The sequence below is a fragment of the Cavia porcellus genome, unplaced genomic scaffold (genome assembly GCF_034190915.1).
Source record: "Cavia porcellus strain 051 isolate PalLab524CR breed Dunkin Hartley unplaced genomic scaffold, mCavPor4.1 scaffold_19, whole genome shotgun sequence".
NCBI lineage: Eukaryota > Metazoa > Chordata > Mammalia > Rodentia > Caviidae > Cavia > Cavia porcellus.
Genome location: NW_026947502.1, coordinates 2,974,680 through 2,993,124, shown reverse-complemented (window position 1 = coordinate 2,993,124; position 18,445 = coordinate 2,974,680). Strand labels below are relative to the sequence as shown.

The following is an 18,445-nucleotide window of genomic DNA, read 5'->3' as shown; positions in this document are numbered from 1 at the left end:
AGGCCCTGGTGCGGGGCACAGTGGACAGGCTGGACCAGTGGCGTGGGGAAGTCTGAAGCAGCGGGGAGAATCCGAGCCAGGAGCTGGTAGATGAGGTGCTCAGCGATTTTGCTGCAGCACACAGACACCCAGCACAGGAGCAGGCGGGTGGGGCCACCATTCTGCATCAAAGGTCTGAGGAGAACTCCAGCAAGGGGGACCAGTGCCTGCCTCCACATCCGGAGGCCAAGCTCAGCCCCACACCCAGCATAAATCCCCCTGCACAGGTGGCAGGTCACACAGCACACTTGTGGGGTTTGAACTGGTACTCCCACACCAATGTGGATGCCAGAGGAATTCCACTGCTTTTCTTTCTCTTTACATGATTGATTTTCCTTCTTCGGTCTGGTCGTTCCTTCTTTCTTCCTTCATTATTTAGTCTTTTATGTCACTTTTGTTTTCTTCTACTCATCTTCTTTCTCGTTTTCCGAACAATTTCTCTAGGTTTTACGATATTTTCATGTTAGTGAACACTGTCTCCTTCTGCTCTACTTCAAAACTCCTCTGCTTTGTCTTTCATTCTTCACCCCTGTGTTCTCCTGTTTCCAAAAATTTTGGAGATAATCCTTTTCCATTTAGCCTTGCTTCATCTATATTTCACTTAATTCATCTCTCTATCTGGTCCCCTAAGCCCCTTAACCCACAGTGGGGTAAAGCCACTTTGCTGAGAGGAAAATCATTGCATCCAAGTTTCTGGTATATGTTGAGTTTTGTTACACAACTGTAGAATCTGCTCTCATAGGTAAAGCATCAGCTTAATATTTATCCAAGCTTATCAGTAGTCAGCCTGCGTTTGATGCTATTATTATTGCTAATTGTATTTGTTTTTTGGTCTTTTTTGAGATGGGGTATCGCTATGCAGTTCAGGCTGGCCTTGAGCTCACTTTATAGCCCAGGTTCGTCTGGAACACACAATGATCTTCCCTACGTCAGCCTCCCGAGTGCTGGGATTACAGGCGTGAGCCACCACACCCAGCTTGCTAATTGTATTACTTTAAAGAGGATTTCATACCTGTTATAATCAGTTTTTCTTCTTTGTATGAAAATTCTGTCATTGTCTGGGGTCATAACCATTACTTTATTCCAGTAGCAAAGGACTGGATGCTGAGCCAAATACGCAGCGTCTTCTCATCCATAATATATTTGGAAAGTAAGTTCTTGAGATAGACACAAAGACCAAGAACCACCTACATCCAGAAGACATCGCTGAGGAACAGACATTTCCTAGGGAAGACTCAGCACTACAGATAAAGCTACCAACTGTAGGAATCTACAAGCACAAACACAGAACACTAAACTGGAAAACAGAAAATGACAAGAGACAGAAGAAAAATGTAGCCCCAGACTTCTAGCCCACCCAAGACAAGTCTAGAGCACAGTGAGTTAGAGGAAATTGAAATACTCCATCTGGAACTTCCTGAAAATGATACCAGCAGAAGTGAACAAACAAATGGATGAGACTATAGCGAAAATAATCTCTCAGGTAAAAATAGAAATGATCAAAATGACAGAAATTAGAGCAGACACAGATTTTAAAAATACAGGAGCGTAGGAAAGTGATGGACGCCATAAACACCCACTATAGGAAAGAAATGGAACCTGCGACCCAGATTCAAACAGAAATCCAGGAGATTAAAACTCTGTGAAAGTATATGCAAGAGACTGAACAGAGGTGAAGACAGAATATCAGATTGAGAAGACAGGACTGTGGCTAATGATCACAAAAGGAAAGTTATCTTAAAAATAGCCAGAGACTATGCAAAGTCAGCTGTAAGATGAAGCAAATCAGAGCAACATAAGATTGATTGGAGTCAACAAGAAAGCTGGAGACAGCACAAATGCCATAAAAAACCTCTTCACAGACGTAATGCTAGAAAACTCCCAAACATAAAGAATTTGACATACAAATAAATGCAGCATGTAGAACTCCAAGTAGCCATGACCAAAATAAATTTATGCTGATGGATATAATAATCAAGATTACTAAAACTCAGCACTAGAACAGAAATTAAAAGCAACTAGAGAAAAGAAACAAGTCACCTGTAAAGGAAAGCCTGCCAGAATCCCAGGAGACTTCTCAACACAAGTCCTCAAATCTACAAGAATTTGGAGTGAGGTATGTCAAGCCCTAAAAGAAAACAACCTCTGACTCACATTAATGTACACTGCAAAATTATCTTTCAAACTTGACGAAAAACTAAGATACTTCTATGACAAATAACAACCGTAGAAATTCATGACAATCAAACCAGGCCTCTAAAATGCTCTGAAGGATATTTTAGAAAGAGAAAACAAAAATCACAAGCACAAGAACAGCAATATAAAGAAGCCACCGGGGAAGGCAAACAATTAAACAGAGGGGAAAGATAGGAAAACAACAGCAAAATAAGATGAAAAAGATAAGCCGATACAGATCGCTTATCACCATCAATGTAAATGGTCTCAATTCAACAATCTAGAGAAACAGACCGGCAACACGGGTCAAGCAGCAAAATTCAACAATGTCCTGCATGCAAGAAATACATTTAATTCAGAGAGAAATCCAGAGACTCAAAGTCAAAGGATGGAACACAATACTTCATGCCACAGATGCCTGGAAAAAAGCAGGGGTAGCAATTCTAGATGCAGACAATGTGAACTTCAGAGTAAGACTGATGGATCAGAAGAGACAGAGTCACTACATACTTGTTAAGGGAAAAGATCAAGAAGAGACAACACCCATAAATACATACACACCAAATGCTGGTGTACCCAAAACCCAGCTACATAAAACTAATAATAGTGGACATGAGAAATCAAATGAGCACTAACACAGTTCTAATGGGGGACCATAACACCCCACTATCACAATCTGATAGATCAACTAGACAAAAATCAACAAAGAAATATCAGAACTAATGTAGACCTGTGAAAATATGAACTTAGTAGATGTCTATAGAGTGTTCAATGCCACAACATGAGAATACACATTCATCTCAGCTGCCCATGGGACATTCGCCAAAATAGACCACATACTATCCTGTATAACACACTTTAATAAAGGCAGAGGAATGGAAATGTCCCATGTATATTATCTGACCAAGGTACAATCAAAATAGAAATCAACAGCAAAATAAATCATAAGAACTACACAAACACTTAGAAATTAAACAATATTCACCAGAAAAACTAAACTTTCACAGAGGAAATTAAAGAAAAAATTAAACTACCTACAATTAAATAATAAGACTGATACAACATACTAGAACCAATGGGATGCAATGAAAGCAGTCCTATGAGGGAAATTCATGGTGGTGAATTCTCACATCAGGAAAAGACAGAGCTCAAGTAAACAACTTAATTAACAAACTTTGTTATGAGAGAGCAACTTATAAAGAAAAGAGCAAAAATTAATACAATTGAGGCTCAGAAAACAATACAAAGGACCAATGAATTGAAGAGCTGGTTCTTCAAAACATTAAATAAAATTGATAAAACTTTAGCAAACCTTCCCAAAGTAAAGACTCAAATTCATGCAATTAGGAACAAAAAGAGTGCAATCACAAGAGATTCTGTGGCAGTCCAGAAGATCATGAGTATCTACTTTGTGAACCTGTATTCTAATAAGATGGAAAACAAAGAAGAAATGAACAGACTGCTAGACACATGAATTGCCCAACTGAGCTGAGAAGATATCAAAATTATAAATGACCAGATATCAGTCAATGAAATTTAAATGTAACTAAAAACCTACCCGACAGAGAAAAGCCTAGGTCCACACGGATTCACTGTTGAAATTTAAAAGGAATTTAGACAAGATATAATGCTATTCCTGCTGAAACTTTAATGAAACTAAAAGGGAAGCAACACTTGCAAAGTCATTCGTGAGGGCAAGTATTATCCTGGTATCAAAACTAGAGAAGGACCCAATCGATAAGAGAAAACTGCCAGCCAATCTCCCTCCTGAACACTGACCAAAACATCCTCAATAGGACACTGACAAATGGGACACAGCAAGTCTTCAAGAAATTATTCATCGTGACAAAGGAAGATTCATCCAGGGATGCAGGGATGGTTCAATATATGCAAATCAGTAAGTGTAAGACGTCATGTTAACAGAGCCAAAGACAAAAATCACTCACAATAGACACAGAAAAAGTTGTGACAAAGTTTGACACTTATTCATGATTAAAAAAAAAACCTCCACAGAAAATTGAAATTGAGGGGTCATGAGTTCGATTCCCAGTACCAAGAGAAAATTGAAATTGATGGCCTTTACTTCCATCTGATAAAATCCATCTATGACAAATCAACAGCTAACATCATACTAAGTGGTTAACAATGAAAAGCTTTCATCTAAAATCAGGAATGAGGAAACAATGTCTACTATTACCATGCATATTCAATATAGTTCTGGAAACACTAGCTAGATCAATTAGACAAGAAAAAGAAATACAGATAAGAAAGGAAGAAGTTAAATATCACTTTTTGCAGGTGATACTCTATGTACAAGATCCCAAAAACTCCATCAAAAGACTTGTAGACTTAATAACCATATTCTGGAGCATAGCTGGACACAAAGTCAACACTCCAAACAGCATTCCTGTACAAAGCCTCCAACTCACAGAGAGAGAAATTAGGGAACTCACATCTTTCACAATACCATCCAAAAATGAAATAGGAATCCATCTAACAAAAGAAATCAAAGGCCTGTGCATTGACAGTTTCAGTACCCTGAAAGAACAGACTGAAGAAGGTATCAGTAAATGGAAAGACACCCTTGACCACGGATAGGAAGAACCAGCCCAGTGAAAGTGGCTATACTCTCAAAAGTGCCATACGGATTTCATGCAATTCCAACCCAAATACCATCAGCGTACCTCACAGAAGAAGAAAACATTCCTAAAATTCATGTGGAACCAGAAGAGGCCTAGAATGGCAACAACAATTCTTGGCAGTAAAAGCAAGGCAGGGGGCATCATAGTCCCTGACTTCAAATTATACTACAAACAACTGTGATAACAGGAAAACAGCAGGTACAAACACACACGTGAGGATCAGTGGAACAGGCGAGAAGAGGCAGAAACAACTTCAAACACACTGAGCCACACCTCATCTTTGATCAGGAGATAAACATTCCCTGGGAGAAAGATGGCCTCTTTGATAAACGGTGCTGGAAAACCGGCTTTCCAAATGCCAAAGGCTACAGCTGGATCCATGTCTACCACCATGCAGTAAACTAAAGTTGACACAGAAGCACTGAACCTGCTGGAGGCCAGAATAGGCAGGACCCTGGAGTGGACAGCTGTGTAAAAGGGTCTCAGGAACAAAGCCCTGACCGCAAAGGAACTACTACACAGAGCCAGCAGCTGGGGTCTCATCCTGTGAGAAAGTTTCCACACAGCCAAAGACATCACCAACAGAGTGAAGACAGCCCACACAGTGGGAAAAAACGTGACCCCGCTGTCTCCTAGACAGGGGACTTACACCTAGAACATATAAACAATTTTAAACAATCAGATCCCCAAATTTAAAGACCCAATCCAAAAATGGGCATCTGACATGAACACACTCTTCTCAGATGAGGAAATACAAATGGGAACTAAGTACATGAAGAAATGTTCACTATCACTGATTATTTGAGACACACGAATGGAAACAATGTGGAGGTTCCTTCTCACTCCAGGAAGAATGGTTATTATCAACAAATCAACCAATAATCATGGAGAGGCTGTGGCAGGGAAAAGGGATTTTTTTCCCTGTTGGTGGGAGTGTAGACTGCTGCAACACTGTGGAAATCAGTGTGACGATTCTCAGAAAACCAGGACTAGTGGGACCATTAGACTCAAATATACCCCTTCTGGTATTACCCCAGAAGAATTAAAACATCCGTCCACAGCAATATAAGAGCACCCATGTTTATAGCAGCACCGTTTGTAATACCTAAGCCTTGGAAACAGCCCAAATGCCCATCCCCTGAGGAATGGATAAAAAAGATGTGTGTTTTCAAACAGTGGAGTACTACTCAGCCATAAGAATGACGCGCACGAGCCATTTCTAGATTAACGGGTGCAACTTGAGACCTTCCTTCCAAGCGAAATACACTGGACTCACACATGTGACTGTCACCGTGTCTCCCTGGTGAGAGGATCTGAAATAGGAAGGAAGGACCAAATGCTCAAAAGGACCAAGGAGCTAGGGACGGGGAAGGGAGAAAGATGGAAGGGAAAGAAAAGTGATTTCCCAAAAAAGGATAAAATGAAAACAGCTTTGTAAACAGGGAGGGGAAGAGGAGGGGCTGGGGAAAGACAGGGACCAAAACATGTCACGCACAGGTACAAACTCCCTACGGTGAGGATCACTATGTGTATCTACAAGGTACCAATACACTTAACTTTAAAATGACACAGGATAGCTGCTCATATCTACGATTCACAGGGTGGTTTTCCACACGTGTGTGTGGTGTCAGTGACAAAGTCAAAGCCATGAACATCTATCCACCCACCCACTCAAACACGGACCACTGCCTGGCTGGGACACACCGAGAATCCTCTCTCCTGGCTGTGTGCAAGGGACCCCGCGTCCCGACACTCCCGCTCTGTGCTACTGCAAGCCACCCTGCTCCCTGTCATCTGTGTCGTCCTCAGGAGCACCCTGCCCTCCCTGCTCCACCTGGATCTTGAGGCTCCCCTGAACCCCGGTGCTGGTGGCTTGGTCCCTGCCCATGGTGCTCCTGGGTGGCGATGGGCCTGCAGGAGGTGGGGCTGGGATGGAAGTCAGGCTGCTGGGTGTCCTGGGAGGGACACGGGGCTCTTCCCCTCTCCTTCCACCTTTGCTCCCCAGATAAGGAGTGGCGCGCAGGCCTCTGTACAAGGAGCTCCAGGCAGTGAGAGGCCCCGCCGCCGGCCCAGAGCGCGGGAGTGTGGGCGAGGGCTGGGCCTGGACACAGGAGCCAGCATGCAGCTGTGCTCCCTCTACCTGGGCCGTCCCAGGGACTGTGCACTGCTGCTGGCTGACACGCTGCCCCCCACTCTCCTTCTGGGGCACCAGCATCGTATTCTCTGTTTCTACCTGATGAACTTTTTAGATCCCACAGAAGAGTGAGAACAGGCACATCTGTCTTCCCGGCCTATTTCTGGCTGTCCTCCTGCTCACCGTGGAGCCACACAGGATGGAATTCTGTCCTTCTCTACGGCTCAGTGTCACCCAGTGTGCATGGAGACCAGGTTTTCCTTTGCCATTTGTTCACCAACAGAGGCGTACATGTGACTCTGCTTGGCTCCTCTTTCCCCTTCTGGGTCCTGCAGGGCCTGAGGTGAGGCTGTGTTGTTTTAAGCTTCACAGGTTTTATGACAATGCCTAGGCAGCAGCGGGAACCAGCAGACAGTACCTGCTTTCCTGCAACCTCAGCCTGGAGCACAGCAGATTTCTGTCCAGCTGAAGGACATCAAGCCAGCTCCTGCACGAGTGCAGAAGACCTCAGACTGCCACGCAGGTGCAGAGGTGAGCTGCCGGGGTCCACACACCTAAGTCACTCTTGTCCTGGCTGCGCCGTGGTGTTCTATGATTGTGGCTCTCCCCCACTCCGTAAGGGCACACAAGTGGACACTGGTCACCAAGTCCTCTAGGAGGTAAACAGAAGCCCTGATCTCATCCATTAAACACCCCACAACACGATTTGGATACATGACTTTCAGATTAAACCAAGGCACCTCCTGCGCTAACAGTGTGGCATTTGCTTTAAGCGAGGAAATAGAGTTTTAAAACGATTTAAAGATTTACGCATCTTCCAGACAGTTTTCAAAACAATGAAAATCATGGCTCTCTAACAAATACAGAGTGAACACATCTTCACTTCCAGTGGGTTGGGGGTCTAGGGGTCCCCAGTTCATTGCTGGGCCTGTCTGTCTCTGACACTGAGGAAGAGGAGTTGGAAAAGACCAGTGCCACGTGGAAGCACTATTATTGTAGGTGTTGTAGGACGCCCCCGGAGGGAAGGATTGGGGTGCACAGATCTGAGTCACCCTGAATCTGGGGTGGTGGTCCGGTTTTATAGGTAGGAACCCCAACTCTATCCCCGCTAAGGGTCGATGGTTTATTGGTTGCACATTGGGCTTGTTAGGGATTCTTCTGTGGGTTATCGGGGAAGTTTGCAGAGCAGCTTGTCTGCGGGAGTTACCTGAGTGCAGGGGAAATTGGGAGTAACACGGATGCACATGTGAAACCACCGCCTCAGCTTTGAGTCATACAGCTGCTTGAAAACTGTTTCCTGCTCACAGCCCACAGCTTGCTTTTCCACCTCCTAAAAAGGGCCTGGGCCCCGGAACCCTCTGAGGGTCCCTACAACAGGACGGAGTTTTCAGGGTCGGTTAATAAAGCCACGTAGCAGCTGCTGAGAGTAGTCAGGCTCAGTCAGACTCGGAGCACACACGTCACCCTCGAAAAAAACCGTCTGCATTATCAATGATGAAAAACAGATTTGTAAGACATTCTACGCCGGACACGCTAGCATCATAAAATACTGATATTTAGATAGCCCACGGCGTCATCTGCAGTGGGAGACACCCAGCAAATAGTCTGCTCAGTCCAAAGGTTCTCACAAGTTCACAACAACAAAAACAAAAGGAGTCTTCAGACACCAGTGTCTCTGCTGTGGGAGGAGGGTGAGCTGACCTTGCCTCCCATCCCCACAGAGTGCCCAGCCCAGCCCACTATGCAGATAGTGAGAGCCCTGGCCCCGCGACCAAGCAGCATCCTCACTCACCAGCCTCAGGCAGATGGCTAGTGAGGGAACACACCCGCTGTGTCCACCCCAGGAGGAGAAATGCCGAGCCCGAAGTGCTGGCCACTGTCCACAGCCCAGCAACGTGGCCTGCGAGCCCTGAGTTCTCCAGGAATGCAACAGGAAGTCCACTTTGATCAATGCCCTGCGGGACATGGGGAATGAAGAGGAAGGTTCTGCTCAAACTGGGCCAACAGAGACCACCACGGAGAGAACAGCATATAAACACCCAAAGTTTCCCACTGTGACCATATGGGACCTTCCTCGCCTGGGGACCACCAACTGCCCTCCAGAAACTTACCTGCAGAAAGTCAAGTTCGCTGAATATGACTTTTTCCTGATCTTTTCTGAAAGAGTATTGCCCCAGACGGGACACTGTAGCTGGTGAAGCCTTAGAGGCACAACAGGAGGGTCTATCTTGAGGTCACCTTTTCCTGCCCCTAGGCAATTTCCCTGTGGAGTCAAATGAATACCAATGGGCTCCCATGCATCACTAATGCCCTTTAGGCACCACCCGAAGCCTAAGCTACATGTGTGCCCCCACACCGTGTGTCCCTCAGAGAGAATGCCAGACCCTGGAGAGTCAGGGGGTCTCTCCCCACATTCTTAAAATAAAGGTCATTTTTATTTCATACTTCTTATCTTTTCAGGCACGCTGAAAATCCTATCAGATGGTTCCGTTCCGCGCCCAAAATTCTATCATCTAGTGCCCATTTGGCCCTCATAATGACCACGCCCTAACCCTGATTGTTTCTGCCACCCGCTTAAAAGACAGTTATGCACAGTTGGCCAAAGCTATTGCAAAAATGAAGAAGAACTTCTATTTTGTTAGGACAAAAATTGATACTGAGTTAGCCAGGGAGGAAATCTCTAAGCCTACAACCTTTAATAAGGACAACATCCTCCGAGTGATATCACGTGACTGTGAGAAAAAACTGCGGGAGGCACAATGACAGCCAGTAAAATATTCTTAATTTCCAGCCTTCATCCACGTGAATCCGACTTCCCTGAGCTGAAGAGCACCATTGTGACGGTTGTGCCCGCTCACAACCGGGACGTCCTCATGCAGTGCCTGCCTAGTGTCACCAAAGCTGCCATCGATCGGAAGACAGATGCCCTGAAGCAGATGATGTTTATGCAGGCTCTGAAGTTTGGAGCTATAGCCACCAAGCCCTTCCCGGGTCACATCAGTGACATAGACATAGAGAGGCTGGAGGAGAGCTTAGTCCAGTACAGGTCTGACTTCAGGCTGGATGATGCGTCACTAGAAAAGGTGGCCAAGACTTTGCACGTGTCCGTGGAGAACATCAAGGCAAACCTGCAGTCTCCCCACCTGCTGTCTGCTGAGGGTGATGAATCCTTAGTGGAACAGATGAGCCAGGTTATTGAGTCAGCTAATTTAATCATGGGAGAATTTTTTGTCTCTGGCCTTTACTTTACAATGGTCTTTTGTTTGCAATATCTCTTCCAAGACATCGTGGCAAAGGATGCGAAAGCTCTGCTTGAAAAAATACATCTTTTTGGCGCCTCTGCCAGCTCTTAAGGTGGCTACAAAATGAAGAAACTGAGGCAGCCGGCCCCTGCCTTAGCCCCGGGCTCTCCTGGCTCTGGACTCTGGGAAGGTGGCTCAGGGCTCCCTGAGGCAGGCGGCGGGGTAATACAGTAATAAAGCACAGCAATCTGAGATTTCACGCTAAGAGGACAGAACATCTCACTGTCTGCTGGCCACGTCACACCCTGGGCCCCTCTTACTGAAGGTCCAACAGTAAGAACTTGCCAGGCACATTGGCAGGACTTCCCAAATATCTGTGAGTGGGTGTGTACAGAGCGTGTTTTCCGGGTTCCTGACATTCTTCTACAAATGTACACACTCCTGATAGAATTGTGGGGCAGCGGCTAAAAAGAAGTATGACATACAAATGACCTTTATTTTGAGAATGCGGGGAGAGTCCCCCTGACTCCCTGGGGTCTGGCATCTCCCCGGGGTCTGTGATCTCACCACGGGTCGCGTGGAATGAAGACATACATGTAGCTTAGGTTTGTGTTGGAGCCTGAGGGGGCATTAGGGATGCACAGGTATCTCATTGGGAGTCCTTTGGCGCCAGGGACAAATTCCTAGGGGTGGGGAAGATGGGGCTCCTTTATTCTGCCTGAGGCTTTACCTGCTGCAGTGTACTGTCTGGGCCAAAACGTTCACACCCTACCCCCCAAGACTGGAGAGGGAATCCAGGGCAGCCTTGCTGAGCTATAGCCCCGCCCTTTTTAATTTTTATATTTTGAAACGGTCTCACCAAGTCACTAAATTGCCCAGGCTAAAAATACAGTTATAAGATTTGGATCCTCCCTGTCTGCTTTTTTTTTTTTTTTTAATTCTATCTCAGCTTGGTTGGCAATTGAGTGCCCATAAGATGATTGTTCTTCCAGGGGGTGGATGGGGGAGGCCGCGGTTCCATCCCGGGTGAATCCCCCCATCTCAGGAGCTGACCCCACCTTGGGAGTGGTCCGTGAGGCTGCTTTGCCTGGAATCTGAATCCACTGCAGATTTAGGACCATTCTGGACCCTAGGAGGCATCCACCCAGGGCATCTGGAGGTGGCTGCTGTAACAACTGACAGCTGAGAGCCTGCAAACTTGCCATGCTGACACTCGGACTGATGAGCATGCTCTGTGGAGCCGAGCAGAGACCTGACCCAGAGATTTAAAATAATGGAGGCAAGAGGTGGGCATGGTGGGGCACACCTGCAATCCAGCCCTTGAGGCTGAGGCAGGAGGATTACCAAAGTCTTCTGCTCACTTCTTGCTGTCCAGTCCAGCACCTGAGAGGCTCTGGACCAGCATTCCTCCTTGGCAAAAGGCCTGGCACGGCTGTCTTCATGATGGTTGGCTGCATTACCTACACTCTTGGGCTACTCCCAATGCAACCAGCTAGTGCAGAGCCCTTAAATCTTGCAACCAGCAAGAATTCATAGGAACACATTTTAATTGGAGAGCAAGAGAAACTGGCAAGTGACTTTGGCTTCAGGAGTTGATGGAGGTCAAGCCTGGCCCTTCCTGAAGGAAAGGAAGGGAAGAGAGAAAAGGACTTCAGTTTGGGGAACTGAAGGCAATACAGACCTCACAGAGGTCAGGTAAGTCTATACGAGAAATATGCAACAGTAACAATCGTGTATAGAACTATTGACTAATGGTTCTGAGCTATTGTTTAGTGGAAACCAGGTCACAAGCTAGTTACATTGTGACTAGGATGGGGTGGGTGAGCTCTGTGAATTGGAGGTGCTCAGCCTGCAGTTGCTCCATGTGCCCTACAATTTCCTGGGGAGTCTGGCGCATCCTTCTGAACATCATTTGTGAAAAATGTTCTTAATACAACTACTTACTTTGCAAAGTTGGCTATACAGCCTGAGATCACCCACATAAAGTCGCTGGGATACTCCCTAACTGGGAAGTACACAGTAGGTTATTAACATTTTAAAAACAATGCTACAAAATACTCAGGCAAAAGAGAATGCACGCTCAGACTCTTGGTAGTTGGGCTCTCACTGCTTCTCAGTCTTGTACTCTCTGCATTGAATGTAAATTATATTTATAACATTCAAACACAGGCACACACAAAATAGCAGTTTTATGAGGCGATTACCAGGAATCCTGAGAAAACACCCGAAACCCATCTTTCCAGGAAGAAAAGAAGATATGACCAAATGAGGGGGAGCTGCTCCCTACTCTGGGAGACACAAGCTCCCCACTCCTGTGCTGTTCTTCCTGGTGGAGGAAGGCCCTTCCCCAGCTGCTCCCAGTAGGCCACGGGGTCACCTTGCTGGATTGCACTGCCCTGGCTGTGCACTGGCCCATTGTCTAAGCAACACTTCCCGTTGAAGCCAACTGAGAACCAGATGGTGAGGATCCCTCCTACTGCAGCACACCTCCGATGCCGGCCCGCTTAGAGCTGCCAGAGCCAGGGAGGCAATCAGCTTTTCATTTTATGGGCAGAGAAAAGCCACAGAGGAAGGAATGAGGGAGGCCACAGTTTTGAGGGTGTTAGGGGAGTGGATGCGATAATAATTCCAATTCCTCCCTGAAAGGCAAGGGATCCGAGCAGGCAGGATGCATGCAGCCTGGCCTGTGAACTCCAGCTCACCTCTTGCTCCCTCCGGTTCCACAAACCCATGCTGGAACCTGTGGGCTGGACCCCCAGGGAGAGTTCAGATGAGGATGTGGCGGTTTGCGCTGTGTGGTGGAATCCTGTAACCAATCACAGCAGCAAGCGAGTTCCAGCATGTGGGATGGAAGAGACTGGGCCTGGGAGCCTCCTCCTCCCTCAGGGAATCATTGCAGACACTGGCAGTCACGTTAGACAGCAACTGGCCAGCGGGCTTCCTGGAGGTATGACATCGTTCCTGGAGTAGGAGCATGGGCTTTGGAGCCGCTGCCTGAGATCCTGCCCAGCTCTCTACTTGCTGCGCTACCTTAAGCAAACTACTTAAACTCTCTGAGCCTGTTTAGACAGCAGGCGGGACGCTAGTGTTGCCTCCTGGGAAATAGGACTGCCAGAGTTAATCCACTCGAAGGGTTTCACAGTGCTTCGTAGATGCTGGGCCTTGTATTTGGCCATTGTGAGACAACCCAGCTCAGCCCAGCATTCTCCCCCATCATGCAGCTGGGTAGCAGGGGCAATAGTTGCCTGAGCCCAGCAATGGCGTACAGATGGAGAGAAATGCCACCAAGAGCCCTAAGACAAGGGAGAGAAGGAGAAGCAGTCCCATAGCAGAAGGTTGCAAAGGATGCATGGAAAGACAGGGGCCAGTGGGGAGCATGTCAGCCACGATGGTGGCTACCAATCGAGAAGACATCAAAGAAGGGACAGTTTCAAAATGCTTAGGCAAGACCAAAGTCCAGAGCCCTTTGGCTGTGGTGTTGAGTATGTTTATTTGAGTAAAGAACAAATTATAGGTGTAGGAAAAAAAAAAGAGTGGGGATGCGGTGCGTAGACTGGTCATGAGCTTTACAGAGAGAGATGAAAGTACACTGCATCGAGGCGTGTCCAGGTCAGGTGAGGACTTGTTGGGCCCGCAGCTTTCCCCAAATGTGCTAATTATGCTTTTTTGTCTCAAATGAAAACAACTTATTTATCATGAGAGTTGTTGTCCTAGGATGTGAGGGAGCAGGTGGATGGCTGCTTGAATGACAAAAAATACATGACTATACAGCAACACAGCCACTGCTCGTGAAGGTGGGGTTTTACTGCTGTATTTGTGGTACCGCAGGGAAGCCACTGGACCACAGGCCTGGCTAAAATGAGGGTTCCTAGAGGAAAAGAGAAGGTGGCAACAAGATTCACAGTGTCCTTCTGTCTATCAGCCAGGACGGGCAAGGCAAAGCTACAGGAACAGACAAGCTCAGATCTCAGGGCTTTAAAGAACAGAAATTTATTTCTCTTTATGGCTTCTTTGCATTTGTGGTTGGCAAGAGCTCTATTCTGCACCGACCTGCCCCGAGGATCTAGATGGACGGGGCAGTCAGCTTCTAGACCTTCCTGATCACTGGGGCAGAGGACAGGGGAGTAAGACGAAGCACACACTGAGTCTTAAAATTTTCTCTCAATGACAGACGTCACCCCTGCTCACATTTATTTGGCCACATGGTCGTGCTGACCTGGGAGGAGAAACAGAGTATGTGTGAAAGGGCCTAGGGACTCTACCAACCAGTGATCCCACAAACAGCCTGCTGGCTTGTCACTTGGTTGTCCTTCTCCTCAGGCTGTGTTTGTCTCAGAGATTCTCAGTCCTTCCTGCTCAGGTGCTCACCGCGACTCTCAAGGGACGTTTTGGCTCGATGATTCCTTATAATGCTTCCATAATCATAACAGAAAGAACACTCGTGATGAATACACAGCAGAATCTGAGAACAGCTGTCGCCAAGTCTCTGTCTTCACAAGCTGAGAAATGGAATCCAAAGGAAAACCGCATGCAACAGGCAGGATGCTAAGAGGGATCCCGGGTTCCGCGCCCTGTGTAATGTTCTTCCCTAAGAGCAAGGGAATCCTGTGAATGCAGGGAATGATAATGACAGGATTACAAGCAAGACAGGGGAATTTTAGACATAAGGGAACCAGCCCAGACACTCTTCTCCTGGCCTGGGAGAAAGTACAGAGCCATATCGTGAACTGTCTATGGGAGGGGATGCCAGGGTTGGATCCACAAGGGGAGATCCAAGCTCTGCAGTGCCAGGAACTGGACTCCAACAACAGCCTGAGTGAGCCTGGAGGAGGACGCTGGGCCTCAAGTGAAAACACATCCGCCTTGTACTCTCCCTCCTGACCCACAGAGCTTGGGAGGTTTTTTTAAAAAACTCACGCAGCTTTAAGCCGCTAGGTTTGAGGTGATTTGTTCTGTACTAATGGGAAATCAACACATCATAGCCCCAGACCTGTGGGCTGACCTGCTGACCGTGCCCTGGGCATGTGTTTGCAGCTGGGGACGCTGGCAGGGCTTCACTCTTGAAGGAAAATAAACTAAATGGACACTTGTCATTCTCCCTTCCCTCTCATTCTCTGCCCCATTCGGTCCATTTTGGGCACCGGTGACAGGAATTGTTCAGAAACCTTTTGCCCTTCTGATGCTCAAAAACCTGTAGCCACATTCAAAAATGTTTTAATTCATTACGTTTATTGATACAGAGTGCATCCTGGGGAGAACCAGGGCGAAAGCTCAGCCCCTGCCTGTGAGCCAGCCTAAAGCTGGTAGTCTGAGCCACTATTTAGAGGACAACAATATGCAAATAGTAACTATTGTAGATTTCCTACGGTGTATCACTGTTTTGTTTCATTTTATTGTTGATTTATTCCCTTTGAAATAAAAATAAATACCAAAAGTGCTTTGTTGGTTCATTTTAGGTACACGTGCTGGTCACAGTCATCTAGGGAACGTGATATAACTTGATACCATTGTCTTAGTTACTTTATGCTCGTCGCTGAGACAAAATACCTGATGCTCAAGTTGGGAAAGGAAAGGTTTATTTCTTACAGTGTTTGGAGGTTTCAGTCCACACTCAGTTGTCTCCAAGACAGGCAGGCATGGCTGGGCTGCAGTTCATGGCGGCCGCCAGCAGCAAACTCCAACCAGCAAAGAGAAAAACACACCTTCTTCCTGCCATGATATCGCATCCTGGCTCCACCCCTATGTGGGTGGAGCACTGACACCATCAATCCAAGCACTATACAATGAACCATCACATATGAACAATGCAAACTCATGAGGCCTGGGGGACACAAACATAAACCATGACATTCCGCCCCTGGCCCCCAGGACTCATGTACATCCTTTATACAAAAGACATTTAGTCCACCTCCAAGAGTTGCCAAAGTCCTAACAGCTTCAACATTGCTGAAAAGTCCAAGTCCCAAGTCTCCTCCAAGATCTATGGCAAACTCTTAACTTTAAGCCCCTGTACAAAAGAAACAAGGTTAAACATTTCTGAAATGCAAAGGCACAAGATAAACATTACCATTCCAAAAGTTAAAAACAGGAGAATAGAAAGCATTCGAAACAAAGCAATTCCAACATCCAGCAGGGCAAACATTAAGTCCTAGAGTTCTACACTCAGCATCTGAAGCAATCTGGTTGCAAGTTCCAAAAGCCTTGGGTGATTCCACCCCCCAGGGCACTTCTAGTGATTTCAACTCTCGCAGCTTTTCTCTTAAATCCTCTCTGCTTGATTTTTGCAGCTTTCCTTGGATCATCCACATTCCTGGCTTTTCCAAACTTCTGGGGTCTCCACTGTACCTTCGGCTTCACACTTACATCTTCACAAATTGCCCTCTCAGGGGCACACTGCTTGGCCTCCCAGGCCCTTTGCAATCGAGGTGGAAGCCGTCTTACCCTCAGAATTCATGCATTTTCCTTGCACCTAAAATCAGCACCTTGTGGATGCCGCCAAGGTTTGCTGCTAGCTGAAGCAGTGGCCAGGCTTTTCTCTCTTTTGGCTGTAGGGGTCAGTTGCCTGGATTGCAGGGCTCTGTTTACCTGATTGTGATGAAAAGCTTCTCTGTGTTTTCGCCATTCTGGAACCTCACGTGGCCTCTGTCGCCATTCTGGAGCATGGCACTCTTCATCTTTGCTATGAGGCTGCACAGGGTGGGGACCTGCTTCCTGGGATGCCCCGGGGCTGTCTTTCTTATCTCTCTGTTTCTCCTCAGGAATCAAAATCTCAACTCTGTCTTTACAATCCACACCCTTCCTGGAATCTTCCTTTGGGCCAAACTCACAGTATTGGAAATTATCCTGCTGGGCTCTTTGCTCCTGATTTGAAACATAAGGCTGGCTAAAAGCCCCCAACAATAGCCATGCCACAGCCTCAATGTTCGATTGCTTTTTAATTTCTTTTTCAAGATTAATCAGTCCATTGCCCTTTGTGTCAGTCTCAGGCAAAGTCTCTGGGCAGGAACAAAATGCAGACAAACACTCTGCCAAGCCATAACACACATCATGTGGAGTCCAACAACCAATGCAGTCCTTTCCAGCAGAAACCTCCCAAGCCTGGTCTTTACCATCAGGCTTTCTATCAGCTTTCTAGTCTCTTGAGCTCTGACCAGAATCTCCTCTACAGAACAGCCTAAGCTGCCCCAGCACTATGCATCCAGGCCACATGTCCAAACCTTTCCAAACTCCGCCCATAAGCCATTTCCAAAGCCTCTTGAAAAACATGGCCAGGTATAGTCACAGCAAACGACCCCACTCCTCGGTACCAAATTTCTGTCTTAGTTACTTTATGCTCGTCGCTGAGACAAAATACCTGATGCTCAAGTTGGGAAAGGAAAGGTTTATTTCTTACAGTGTTTGGAGGTTTCAGTCCACACTCAATTGTCTCCAAGACAGGCAGGCATGGCTGGGCTGCAGTTCATGGCGGCCGCCAGCAGCCAACTCGAACCAGCAAAGAGAAAAACACACCTTCTTCCTGCCATGACATCACATCCTGGCTCCACCCCGATGTGGGTGGAGCACTGACACCATCAATCCAAGCACTATACAATGAACCATCACAAATGAACAATGCAAACTCATGAGGCCTGGGGGACACAGACATAAACCATGACAACCATGTTTTCTATTGCTCTTCCCTTCAACCTCACTTACCCTCCTCGTTTGCAACTACTTTGTTCCCACTTTTCCCTCTTTCTCTCATTAATCTCTTCTCTTCTCTCCTTTCCCCCTCCCCTGCCTGGTTCCCCTTCACATCTGACATCAGTGCCAGGCTTCTACCTGCAGTGTCCAAGGCCTTGCAGCCAAGTGTGCCCTCTTTTTGAACCCACGCTGTCTACTCCAGGTCTAATGAACCTTCTCACCTGCTGGGGTTCCTCGTCTCCTGCATCCTCCCCAGCCACCTCCTGGGCCCGTGTCCCCAGCTGTCTGCCTGGGCTTTACCGTGCCATACTCCCATACAGTAAGTGCCCTGCAGTGACCTGGCCCTCTGCACACACCAAAACCACTAAGTATTCGGGCTGTTGGCTGTGGCCCCTCTTTTCCAACGGTAAACCCCCTTGAGGACTGAACCTTTCAAATATCCTCTGCCTGCCCAGATTTCAAGCTTTATAAGGGCAACAACCACGGTCACCCCAGGTGCTACATCAGGAATCAGCAAAGGCACATGTAGT

The 18,445-nt window shown here is 46.9% G+C and overlaps 1 protein-coding gene across 3 annotated transcripts in view; it reads right to left on the bottom strand.

Annotated features, from left to right (window-relative positions):
* LOC100730323 (interferon-gamma-inducible GTPase 10-like) overlaps window positions 1-8,875 on the bottom strand; it is a 30,073-nt gene extending 21,198 nt beyond the window's left edge. The window contains exon 1 of one of the 3 annotated variants that reach the window (XM_063230544.1): window positions 8,783-8,875. The gene's annotated coding sequence lies outside the window, so the exon portion shown is untranslated. Of the gene's footprint in view, window positions 1-7,089; window positions 7,109-8,782 lie in introns of those variants that run through there. The other 2 variants (XM_063230547.1, XM_063230545.1) reach the window with 2 other exon arrangements.
* Between the last annotated feature and the right edge of the window lie 9,570 nt (window positions 8,876-18,445).